Source organism: Conger conger, chromosome 3 (genome assembly GCF_963514075.1).
Source record: "Conger conger chromosome 3, fConCon1.1, whole genome shotgun sequence".
Lineage (NCBI taxonomy): Eukaryota > Metazoa > Chordata > Actinopteri > Anguilliformes > Congridae > Conger > Conger conger.
Window position 1 is genome coordinate 36,273,604 of NC_083762.1, and position 9,652 is coordinate 36,283,255.

Consider the following 9,652-nt stretch of genomic DNA (forward strand, 5'->3'; position numbering starts at 1 on the left):
TTTGACCCCATGAGTTTTACCGACTGTACTGGGTTTATTTGCATTCATTCCTTTTTTCCACTGGAATTTTCAATCAATATGGTCACAGGATATACAATGTGGGGTGGTAAAACAGACATGGAGAGACCTCACCTTTTGGAAATCCACAGATGACACAAAAAAGGATTGGTTGTAAGTTGCTATTATTTTCACAGCAAGAGTCCAGCAAACCAAATCCATATTCGTTTTTAGTCATTCCAAAAACTCTGTTTACTTAAAATTTGACCGGAGGAATGATCATTTTTGTACATTTCACCATTGTATACTTGAACAACTTGTACTTGAAGTACTTGTACATAGGAATGCTATTACAGTATCAACATTTTGCATCGGCTCTCTGGAACATGATCAGCCCACCTACAAGGTTCTCTGACCAGTACCGGCAAAGCAGTTGCTCAGTATAGGCAAACCTACCACTGTGTAACTTCTACAGTATACCACCGGCTAGGAGTATGGTATTAATAATAGTTTCTAGCTAGAAAAACGTGCTAACTAGGAAAAACATTGATATGTCCATTATTTACTTCAAATTTCTCTGGAGGAATTTTCATTTTTGTCAGTTTCTCTGTTACATACTTGCACAAAAGCACTTGTACCTAGGAATGCTATTATCTAGGAATGCTAATGTCCCCATCTGTGTGCAAGCAACTACAGTACAACTTCTGCTCAGCATAAAACCACTAGGAGTATGGTATTACAGTGACATTACATTATATTAATGGCATTTAGCAGACGCTCTTATCCAGAGCGAATAAGCAGGAGACAATCCAGGGTTAAGGGCCTTGCTCAAGGGCCCAACGGCTGCGTGGATCTTATTGTGGCTACACCGGGGATCGAACCACCGACCTTGGACAAACTTGCCCCAATATCAGTGGAACAAGACAGGCCCACACTTAAACCTAGGTAATCACATCCGATCTCTCAAATGGTGGTTTGAAAAAAGTAATAATTCCTTGCATTTATATAGTGCTTCTCTCATACTCAAAGCACTTTACAGTGATGAGGGGGAATCTCACCACCAATGTGTATCACCCTCCTGGGAGATGCAACAGCAGCCATTTTGTGCCAGAATGCTCACCCCACATCGGCTGAGGTAGAGAGGGATAGAACAATTATATCAGGCAATGATTAGGAGGCAGATTGAAGGAGACAGTTTGGGCATTTAGACAGCATACTAGGAAACCTTTACTCTTTATGTTGAGTGTCATTGGATCTTTAATGACCGCCAGAACCTCAATTTAACATCTCATCCAAAAGACAGCATCTCCAAGAGCACAGTGTACCCATCACTGGACTGTGGCATATTTGACTAGAGGGAAGATTGCCCCCTAATGGACCACCAACTCAACTTCCAGCAGCAACCTTTGCCAGAAGGTCTCCCATCCAAGTACAAACCAAGCCCATATTAACTTAGCTTCAGCCATTCGGCAGAAGAAGGGTGCATGGGTGCTGGCATTGAATTTCAGTTTGATTTTCAATCTCTGATGATTACTGACCACCGGCCAGTCCTGTGGGCCAGCCACAGCACCCAATTTTTACTTAAAACTGAAAGCAAAAACAGAGAATATAGGGTTTTCTCATTTTGTGTTATTAAAAAACAATAATAATTGACTCAGGAGTGGGTCAGACAATCATGCAGGGGTATGGTGGGTTTACATTGGTTCACTGCTGCATTCATTCCTCCCGACAGCACACCTACAGTCTAACGGTTGTTAGTGAGAGATACGCCTCTCTCTTGATCAGTGCTATGTCCTAAAGTGCTATTGGCCTGCATTGTGTGCTGTGCTCCCTCACTTTTGGGGAGGTGCCTCAGAGCAGCGTATGTACTGTTATTTATGCGCAGTGCTCCTTGCAGTCACTTGAAAGGTATAAGTGATTACTCCAAACTGAGGAGAAAAATGGAAAATATTAAATAGATCATTCCTGCCAAGGCAGTTTTTTCCTATTTAAAAATGATTAATATAACAAAAACAATTCTGAGGGTAAAACAGAACAGAGATCTCACGTGCACAAATATGAGAATAGCCTTCAGGACCCAAGTTGAGAAATCCTACGACTCGAGAAATGGTTATTTTCTCCTTAAAGCGGAAGTTTTTGTGTATACGTGTGTCTGTACTTCTGCTACAACACACGTGTGTGTTCAAATTCATCACAATTATTATTTGCACAAGCAATTAAGGGAACACACATGAAGCACGTGTCCTGAGACTGTTATCGCATCATTAAGGCCAAGTTTATCCTGTATGGAAATGCAGACATATTTTTATTGTGTTTGGCGTTTTCTATGCATTGATTTCTGAAGACATCTCTAATTCTGATATAAAATAAGTTTTTTGGCTTTTCATTTCGATGGACCATTGCTTGAGGTGACACATCAGAGAGTACTCCTCACATTCTGGGAGTACTTGTTTCGCTTTCCGAAAGCAGTCATTTCACATTCTCGGAGCCCTCACTTCATGTTCTGATAGAACACGGTCCGCGTTTTGGGAGTGCTTGTTTCATGTTCTAAGAGCGGTTTTTCATGTCCTGAAAGCACGTTTCACATTTTGAGATGGCTCATTTCACATCCTAAAAGCCCTTGTTTAAAGGAGCACTGTGATGCTTTTTTGACTTGAGTTTATTTTGATTAAATGCTGAAATTATGTGTGTAAGCATTTTTAAAAATCACTGTCAGTGCCATTTCCTAGCTATGGATCAAAACAAACACATCCAGTGACGTTTTGACGAAGAAATACAACCTTACAGAAATACAACCTTACCGGAATTTACAGAGGAAGAATTGAGTGAGAGAAACCGATAGCGAAGGACGAGGCAGCCGAAGCTAACCACTTTCTAGCAGCTCTGACTGCTTATCGTTGACTATTTGAATGGGTACTCCATGGCGAATGACTGGGGAGAGGTTTAAGAGTTGTGCTGCCATTGTGCGTAGTCTCTGCAGCATGTCACAGATACCCTTCTCCCAATGGTCAATATTTTGGATTTCTGGACATAACGATAAGCTGCCAGAGCTGCAAGAAAGCTGTTAGCTTCGGCTGCCTCGTCCTCCACTGTCTCTCTCATTCATGCCTCTCAATTCTTCCTCTGTATAGAGTGTATGGTTGTATTTCTTCATTAAAATCGAAAAGCTCGTCCTCTAAGGGCACGGCTCCACTGCAGCCATCAACGTCAGCAATCGCCATCAGCCATCGGATGCTGGGGGAATGAATCCATTGTAATAAATGACAGCGACATCGTGTCACGTTCGATGGCAGCGTCAAAGAGAATCACTGAGGTTCATTTCTTGATGGTTGATGCGTGCGTTCATTCCCATAGTGAATTGATTTTAATGAGAAATGTAGTTGTTCTGGTAGTTTTTTCTCATTTCACTCCATACAAATTATAAAGTGGGCAGCTATTCATGTCGGCTACGTCATCACAGTCTGTAGTTTAGCTAGCTAGTTAGCCCCGGTCATCTCATAACTGTTGATATCCAATGTAAAGTGAGCTAGCAAAACACAACAGTAGACTCTCAGATTTATTGATGGCTGCAATGGAGCCGGTAGAATGAGAAAATAACGGCTGCAATGGAGGTGTGCCATAACTCGGGGAAGTCAGAGCTGTCCTTCTTATCGTTCAAGGTAGCCAAGGCAGGTTCCATGATATCATTATGCTAACGTTACCGTATTTTCCTCGGCGTGTCATGTGATCGCCTGGATGGGCGTCCATAAACCAGGCTCTGTGTTAAAGGGCGGAGTTTGAACGCTCATTACCTTCTCGGAAACACGTCCAGTTTACTGTGTGTTTAGTGTTTGTTTTGCACCATATCTAGAAAACGGCTACACTGACGGTGATTTTAAAATAAGCTCAAGTAAAAAAAGCGTGACAGTGCTCCTTTAACATACTTGAAGCCCTTATTTTTTGGTCTGTGAAGGATCTTTTCACATTCTAGGAGTGCTTGGCAGTGAGTTACCTGTTCTCCAGCAGGTTGCCTGGCCTTTACTCCTGCCTCATTTTAACCCAAAAATGTCTGCTTGTTCATATCAGCATTTTCACTTTCCTCTCCAGAGCCTCTTCAAAAACTTGCTTGGCACCTAAAATATATCACCAGTGACACAGAACAATTTTTGTAATTTAGTGAGCTAATTTTGTGCTCTCTAGAAAGATGCAGTATATATCACACAAGGTCAAGTGAGGGGCACAATACATTTTTGCTGACCATTTCAAAACATATCAGGTTACAAAGGGTCACACTCATAGATCACAGTTTTTATGTTGCTAGAAGTGTGTTTTGTTGCTAAAATTGCTAAAATATGTGTACTTACATTTCACAGTTCATGAGCAGAGTGAGTTGTACCTATTCTTGATACATGCTAAGAGCATTATGAAGAATTTCAGGATCTGAGCACTGCTAGGATCAAATGCTAGGAGACAGAATTATGCTGTAGGCAATGTACTTTGCCGGAACTGATCCAGAGAAGACAGATTATAGATTAGAGAGGATGTGGGAGATGACATATATATGCAGTCTGCTTTCAGGCACATTGAAGCAGACAATAATCTTAAAGTCCAACACTGTTTTATTGATTTATGTCTTGTTCTGCAACTGGTGTAACACAATTTTGTTTGCACATTGAGCTGCTATTTATGCACTATTTTGCTCCCAAAAATTAGAAACTCATACAGATTTATTAAATGTCAGTGTTTTAATATTAATGTACCATTAATTACCATTTCTCCAATCATTGCTAGTTTTGGCCATTGAAACATGAATATATTCTGTATCTGATGACACCAATTATTGTATGTCCAGTTTTTAACAAAAGTAGCACTCAGTGACTAATGTGGAGGACAAAAACAATGGCACTTTTTGGACTAAATGCAATCAACATTTCGACATAAAATTGACACAGAATTAAATGGACGCATTATCTCCATCAACAAAGTTTGTCAAGTTCAACATTTAGTCAAATTAGCTTTCAGTCAGTTTGTGTCTCATTTAATTATGGACAAATGTGAATGCATTGATTAAAAGACATATTGTGATATTTCTCCACATGCATATTCCCATGAAATCTTTTAAATATACTCGACAAGTCATGACTCACCAAGGGAATCTGAATGGGTGTCAGTGTCTGTGTTTAAATAGATGACTGATTACTGGTAATTTATTTTAGTGTGTTATGCTTGCACGCAAGGGAACCCAGGCACAAAGGATTCATCAAATTTGTATGTATGTTCATAATTCATCCAGTCATGCCACAGGATGAAAGGAGCACTTTTAGGTAGATGAAAGGCAGAAATGACCACAAGCAAGGTTAAGATAATCTTACATAAGTGTTTGTAGTTAATTTATGATACTGAATGTTTATATAAAGGTTAAATGATCAGCTCACTGTAATTTGGCTGGCAGTGAAGCTCATTGTTAACTGGCAGATGCCTGAGGGATATCTCTGCCGATTGCAAAATGCATTCGTCAAATGTGAATTTTTGAAGCAAGAACATGTTCTCACAGTTCAAGCAGGCATCACACAAAATAGAGACATTCTATATCAGTTCAACTATCATAGCACAGGGCAAAAGGAAAATGTTCAGCTTTTGCATACAGGAAAACAGTTTTAAATAACATTACACAAAATATGGCAGATTTATGTATGTTTGAAAACACTGCACAATAACAATTTATAGAGGACTTTGTGATTTCATATGACCCTCGGGGACAGTTAGCTTGCACAGAATAATATTTTCCCTTGGATGCTCAACAACAATAACAATAATCACAAACATCATATACAGGAAATGTTTAAGTGGTTGAGTCATTACCAATGTGGTATTTCAAAAAAATGTACAGTATCTTCAGTTACTGGGATTTTGACATTATCATTTTATCAAGTTTTTAGTGTTAATATAATATAATCAACTAACTTTATATATAATAAGTGCATTTAAATGTATCATTGCGTGATATAAAACTGAGATGAATATTGCATCCTTGCTTTAAGTGGAGCTGAGTTTAATGTTAGCCTAACTTTAAATGGAACTAACTTGAAAATGTAGGCTTTGCTTTGTATGGAACTGAATTTTAATTGTAAAATACCGATCATAATTGGAAATTCAGTTTAAATTCAATTTTCAGTTTAAACAGTTAAAATGCAACCCTCCATTTAAAATTACCCTTATTGAAATTAACTTTATTGTCCAACATAGGTAAAGTAGTGTGCTTTATTAATGATTCAATGGATTCAACCAAAGTCTTACATTTCTTAAATAAAAATTTCCCACAAAAACAGGTTTCACAATTATTGGCACCCCTGGTTTAATACTTTGGGAAAACACCCCTGGAAAAGTTGACAACCATGAGTCTTCTCTTCTAATTTGTGTAATGGTAAATGGTAAATGGTAAGAGAAGACATTTGGAGGGATTTTTGACCATTCCTCCATGCAGAACTTCTCACAGTCATTGATATCCTTCAGTTTGTGCTTATGGACTGTGCTCTTCATTTCAGACAACAGATTTTCAATGTGATTAAAGTTCAGAGACTGAGCTAGCCATTGCAGAACATGGAGGTTGTTGTTACTTGACCATTTCTGTAAAGATTTTGATGTAGTTTTGGGTCATTATCGAGCTGGAAAGTCCACCAATGACTGAGCCTCAGCCTCAGCCTTTTAAGAAAGGAAACCAGGTTTTCCGCCCAAATTTCCAGGTACTTAGTGGAATTCATTGTGACATTGCTCTTAACTATAGTAATACCCCTGGACCACTAGCAGCAAAACATCCCCAAAACATCAATGATCCACCTCTATGTTGACTGTAAGTATGAGGTGCTTGTATGTATTCCTCTTTTTCCACCAAACATACGTATAGTGTTTATGGCCAAAACGTTTAATTGGTTTCATCTGACCATATCACTCTCTTCCAGTCATAATTCCAATTACGTTTGACAAACTCCTGACACTTGGTTTTATTTCTTGTGCTCACTATGGGCTATGTTTGTGCAACCCTTTCAAAGCGCTTGTTAATATGGGGGTGATATCTTATGGTTGTTTTTGAGACTTGGCGACTCCAAGATGCAACCAATGGCTGCAAATCTTGAACTGTGAGCCTTGGGTTCTTTATTGCCTCTCTTGCCATCTTCCGCACCATACGTGGGGACAATGCACAATTGATTCCTCTTCCTGGCAAGTTTGCAATCATTCCATATGTTTAATAATTTTATTGCCAATTCAAGTTTGTTTCATTATATTTACAATGATTGTTAGGAGCGCTAATAATTTTGACAGCTATACTTTTCAGGAAAATAATTGATTACTTAATTGAAACATGATAATAAATGTATTGAAATAAAAGTATATACTGTAGTTTTCCCTTTATGTTCGAACATTACATATAGATTATTATCTGTGTACAGCCTTTTTTCTTCATTTTTATCAATAATTCTGGAGCCCACAGTAGATAATTGAATCATGATAGGATTTTAAGAAGAAACCATATGAACAATGAAATGAAGACTACAAGAATATTTCGAGTTATCACAACATACACTAATAGACTAATTTGTCTGAAAACAATTCTTCCCATTTTTTATTTTTCTTATAAAATAAATATTTAGCCATTTTATTTTTCACTGTCAACCCCTGTAATTCCTTAGCATTATTATGCTTACAAATATTAAGTTATTTACAAAAATAAGATAACATATCATAATTCATCAAAAATTAAATAGATGTATACATTAATATTTAACTGCACGAAAATGTGCTAACTATCAAACTGCCTGACATCACATTTGAGCGCAACCTTCCAAAACAACTTGCTGCAATAATGTTTTTAATTTCCAGACAGGTAAACACAAATGTCTTGAAAGAATACATTGAAAACATTGAAAACTTTAAGGTATGTTCTAGAAAAAAAACACAGTACTACTACACTGTCATTTGTTGCTAATTTATTTTGAAAAGTATTTGTTTTCCCATAAACCTCAGCTATATTTGTATTAGTGACGTCTGCATTGACTGGAAGCATATTGTGAAAAATGGCAGTGCATTTTTAAACATCCATTATCTACAGAATAACTAGTGTTTTACACTGACAGTCTACTGTACCAACAGTGTTAAAACAAGGAGGGGAAAGTGGAGTACTTTTGTTTTTCTCACCTGCTAGTCGTTTGGTTCTTTGAAAACTTTGAACACTGTTTCTAGTTTTGCCTGCTCAATTGTATTTACGTTGTCATGCTCATCACTGCAACCAACTTTGTGAATTTGTAAGACTTGATAAAACACAGCTCCACATCCAAACCACACAGTAGACATTGCACTACAGTCAGTCAGATAAGCTCATAAAGCCAATGAGTCAGAGGAGGACACTTACTGTAATGCATAGCTTGTCCAGAGTGTAGACCGAATGAGCAGAATATGCCACTGGTGCCCAATGAGACATGGACATGTTGTCGAATGAAATCCCTCCCCTCAGCAACTACTGTGTCCTCAAAATATGTACTGTCTGCTATGTACATACTGCCTACTGTTTATTGCAGATATTGTAGCATATGTAGTCATATGCTCCCAAATATAGGCCATGTCCGAAACGGCTTACTTGCCTATTGTGTAAATATGTTGAGTAAACTGGATGAGATGGTTAAGTAGGCAAGCATTGCTCTAAATGTAGTGTACTAGATTATATACTCATTTCCAGGAGTGCTGAGCACACTATTTTAGGACGTCCCAAAATGAGGAAGAAGAGAGGCCTTTTTTTATAAGGGCAGACATCTTATAACACTTCCTCAGTACTGTTGGAAAATAGCATTGACAATATTTTCACATCATGTAACTGCTACGAAATACGCATTAAACAATCAGAATTATATTTAGTAGACAATAGAAAATAAAAAGTATTTGCCCCCTTCTTGATGGAGATGCTGTGGCAGGACCTTTTTGGCATTTGGATGCAATTATTGCTGCTTAAGGTGGTGCAACCAGTTATTAAGTTTAAGGGGACTATTTTTTCACAGGGGTGATTTGGGTGTTTGGGGACCTTTATCATTATCAAAAAATTGAAAAATGTGTTTTGTGTTTACTCTGGTTCCCTTTGTCTAATATTTTGTCTAAAGATCTGAAACAATTCAGTGTGACAAATATGCAACAATAAGTGGCAAATACTTTTTCACGGCACTGTAATTTGAGGACACAGTGGTTAGAAGGCTGTTTAAGACTTGGCCACATTCAGCAAAACCTGGAAATAAGTACTATATCATCCCAAAATTTTACAGACACTAAATTTTGAAAATTTTGCCTACTTCATTTTCTCATTCAGTGTACTCAACTTATATACAGTACTAGGCGAGTAAGCTGTTTCAGACATGGCCTGTGTTAATTACCTGAATGTCTACTAGCTACAGGTGGCACTTACATGATCTAGATGTAATAATAGGCCAGGAAATCCAGAATCCCATGCACCTCTTTCATAAAAATGCTTTTTGTTCAGAACAATATAGTCATTACATCATTAATATAACCTATTTAAATATTAGCAAGTGCTCAGTTCTTGCTAAATTAAGCCTATAATTTAATCATTTAACTTAAAAATACTTTCTCAATAAAATGTGGTTCAGACGAAAGACTGCACTACACCAAAACTACG